The sequence below is a fragment of the Castanea sativa genome, chromosome 5 (genome assembly GCF_040712315.1).
Source record: "Castanea sativa cultivar Marrone di Chiusa Pesio chromosome 5, ASM4071231v1".
Taxonomy (NCBI): Eukaryota; Viridiplantae; Streptophyta; class Magnoliopsida; order Fagales; family Fagaceae; genus Castanea; species Castanea sativa.
In genome coordinates this window covers 15,785,856-15,790,086 of record NC_134017.1, presented here as the reverse complement: position 1 = coordinate 15,790,086, position 4,231 = coordinate 15,785,856, and positions in this window count along the sequence as shown.

The window sequence follows — 4,231 nt, the reverse complement described above, 5'->3', positions numbered from 1 at the left end:
TGATGGATTGTCTGTTTTGAACGATTAAAATAAATAAATAAACATGGCACTTTGTTCATGAAATCTCAAATTGTATATTTTTGGAGGAATTCTAACATTGATTTATATAAGTATTCCAACTCCTGAGACAACGACAACATTTTTATCATAACCAGATATAGCAGAAGCTAAGTTGGCTCCTCCAATGATTAAAACTTATATGTGTAATTGAAAAGCCATTAACTTGAACCATATATTTTACATTGTACTCAGTCATCATTAATGATTTCTTTGCAACCATTCTATCATTAATGCATCCCCTTGCCATCAAGGTCCATTACAAACTAATCAGCTCATAACTAGCAAAATTTTCTAAGTAGTTTTGTACTAAATTACAATGTAACTATAGCAAAGATGCTTGTTCTAGGAAGTGAGTTTCCACACATTTGATAACAATTCCATGAACAAAAAAATAACCTGCATAATTTCATTCCACAATATCATCTCCCATGTTTTGGTGTTACCATCAATACATTTACCAAATTATCTAAGGTTTCACATCCATGTTAATTAATGGTGGTGCAAAAGGTAAACAAATGTTATACACTTGGTTCTCTTTTTGCATTCTTAGAAAAGACACAATTAGTGGTATCCAAAAATAGACTATAAAGTTTGTCTATGTCATGCTTCTTTGATCATGGTGTGCTTGGTGGGGTTGTCGTGCTTCTGAAAGTCTTCTTGTAAATAGGCTGACTAACAGGTCCACATTACAGTGGCCTTCTCTTCCCTTTGGGATGGGCCACATTTCCATGCTTGTCACCAACAAAAAATGTCCTCCCCTGCTTAGACCTCCCAGCCATCTTCCTTGTGAAGCTTGGAACTTTCTTTCCCTACAACAAACAAACTAACAATACTTCATATTCACAATTAATCTACCTAACGTAAACATTTACACAAATATGAAACTAAAAAACACAAAATCCAAAACACATAAGTCCCAAAATATGAAACCTAAACCGCAAATTACTTACAGTCACTGTCAGGTTTCCTTCTTTCTGTGGAACGGGTCACACGGTGGCTGATTTGTCTTCAATCAGTGGGTTTAGGTGATTTAACTGTGACTGTCAATGATGGGTTATCGGGTTAGCCACAAAGTCATAAAAAAGAAGACAATGCACAACTATCCTTCACCTTGAATAACCATATCATGCACATATAGAAAATAATATATAAGAATAAATGAACTATTGCATAAAAACTTTCATCATTTGCATATAATTAGTCTTTAACTAGAAGCTACTCAAACATACACAAAATCTATCATGTTTGAGTAACTTCATTAGTTACAAAAGTTTTCCAAATTGACAACTATAATTAATGTTTGGCCATGCAATCACTTATCCAAATTTTTAGCTATGCTAACTAAAAATTTTCAAATAAAAAATACTATCCAAGATGTTCTTCCACTGTGCAATAGATCAAAACTACACACATCCATCTATGCACCATGAAAAAAAAATTATATCAACAAAAATATAATGTATACTAAACATAACAGTAGAAACTATATTCAAGTAACAAAGTACATGGCTAGCACTATATGATCTTAGTTCGGCTTGGCGACCAACATGAGTAGTATCGTACATTAGCTACAAGGAACCATCAATATTAATCTAGGCAGCCCAATCCCATGTAAAGTTTATAGACATTGATAATAAATAGGATACAAACTAAAACAAGGAATAATAGCTATTAAACCCTAAACTCACAACATGAATAGCATCATAAATTAGCTACAAGAACCATCAAAATTAATCTAGGCAGTCCAATCCCATGTAAAGTTTTAGACATTGATAATAAGATAATAATACAAATTAAAACAATGATAGCAAATAAACCCCAAACTCACAATTCCAAACTCCAACTCTAAGTCTCCATTAGATCCATCTCTTCCCTAAATAAAAACAACCAAATCTCACCCCTATAACAGACCTGCAAAGCCAAATCCATCATCATACAAATCTTGCAACATCAGATGTTCTCATCCCATAACAGAATAAAACCATTTTAGGTCAGATTTGGTTATAAAAATAAGAAAGATTATGTTGCCAAATCCAACGTCATAAAAAGATAGACCCATTTTTAGTAAGAAAAAAAAATACAAATAAGATGTAAAAAATACAAATAAATAAATAGAAAAAGAGAAGAAAACTTTTTGCGATATCAAATGTTGGAAACGGCAAGAAAGCTTCTGGCTTTGGGGTTGGAAGCAATGAGAATGAGAGATGACTTTGAGTTTTTTGACCAGACAAAGGCCGATCTTTTTAGAATTGGTTATGTCCGGCGGCCCCGGCGATGATGCTAGGCAGTGGCTATGGAGGTTTGGAGGAGAGAGAGCGGTGCAAGAGAAAACAGAGATGGAGAAGATTTTGATTTTCAAAAAAGGAAAAATGTGTGTTGTTGTTTTAATGGCGGGGCTTTGAAATTTTTTGTGCATTTTTGTCTTTTTATTTTAATTTAACTGAGCTACTGATTTGTAATTTTTAATACGTATGTCAATTTTCTATTGGACCTAGAAACACCACATGGATGCTAAGTTGGAGTTTCGTAAACATCATATACTTTCTCCAAATGAGACACAATATAAAAGTATATTTTAACTATTTTTTTTAAGAGAGTTTCAGTTAATGATAGTTGTTAGTATAGGCGGGAATTGAAACTCAAATCTCTTATACAACTATCAGAGACTTTACCAATTGAGCTAACTGAAACCTACTATTTTAACTAATTAAAATATTAATTAGTTAGTATGATTCATATTCTTGAAAGAAGTGATAGTCTGACTAGGCTTGTTTTTGTTTTTTAAGCGTATATACTTCAACGTAACACAAAAGAAAAGTATTATTAGCAGAATTTTTTCTAAGAATCGTAACTTATACGATAAATAATAAAATTTCATTAAATATTTTTTAAGCATCGTAACTTATACAGTCCACCCAAACACCCATAAGGCTATAAAATATTTTGCATAAAAACTTTTCACCTGAAAGCCACAGCCACTTCATCAGCTTAACCCCAAACAAGAAAGAGCAAGAAAAAGAAATGTTGACAATTAAGAAGACTTTCAAAAATCTTGGATGTTTATGTGTAGTTGGATTGCAAGAAAATTCAAGAAAATTATCAGTTATTAAACTCCCATTTGGCATTTCCCTACCAATTTTACAGAATTAGACGTTCTACTTCTATCATCTATGCGCAACATTCAACTAACTAAAAACATTAAAAGGGTAAATATATATATATATATATATATATATATATATATATATATATTCCAAAAAAAAAAAAAAAAAACTCAAATCTACTATCATCCTTTCCCTGCCCATTATTCTTTGAAAATTGAAATCAAATGATAGCTCACACTTTCCAAAGCCACAACACTCATTTTATATATATATAAGAGTCCAAGCAAAAGCACCCAAAAAAAAAAAAAAAAAACTCAAATCTACTATCATCCTTTCCCTGCCCATTATTCTTTGAAAATTGAAATCAAATGATAGCTCACACTTTCCAAAGCCACAACACTCATTTTTTATATATTTTTTAATCTACCTTCTTCTTCCTCTTTATTTATTACTATTCTATACTTCTATAACTATATCTTATATATGAGTTTTTCCCTTATTGCATAGATTATTCTATTGAATATTTTTTTAAAATATATAATATTTATCTTATAGTTTTTATACTTACCCAAAAATTGATATTATGGTAACAAATTTCCTAAAAGAATTTTGAAATAACTATAAATATATTTTATTCTATTTAATATTCCATAAGACCATAATTGATACTAAAAATAGTTTTAGTACGAATTATTGTATTGAATATCTTGTTTGAAATTAAATTGTTGAGAATTTTTCAATTTATATAAAGATTATTGTATTTATCTTTAAAATATTATATAAATCTTATCGTATTTTTTATCGTGAAGCTTTAAAAAATAAACGTATTATAACCTAATTATACGCGTACCACTCTTTCCCCCATTTTCATATTTTTATGCCAAATTTTTGAAACATAATTTTCATGAAAGATACCGCATAATACCCATCTGTATATTTACTATATTATACACATACTTTATTTTACTTACAGTACCTATAATTGTCGCTTCTTTGAATGCTTATTGATTTTTTTTAATAACATATTGGTAAGCTATCTGTTAGGGTCAAATTTTCTATATAATTGG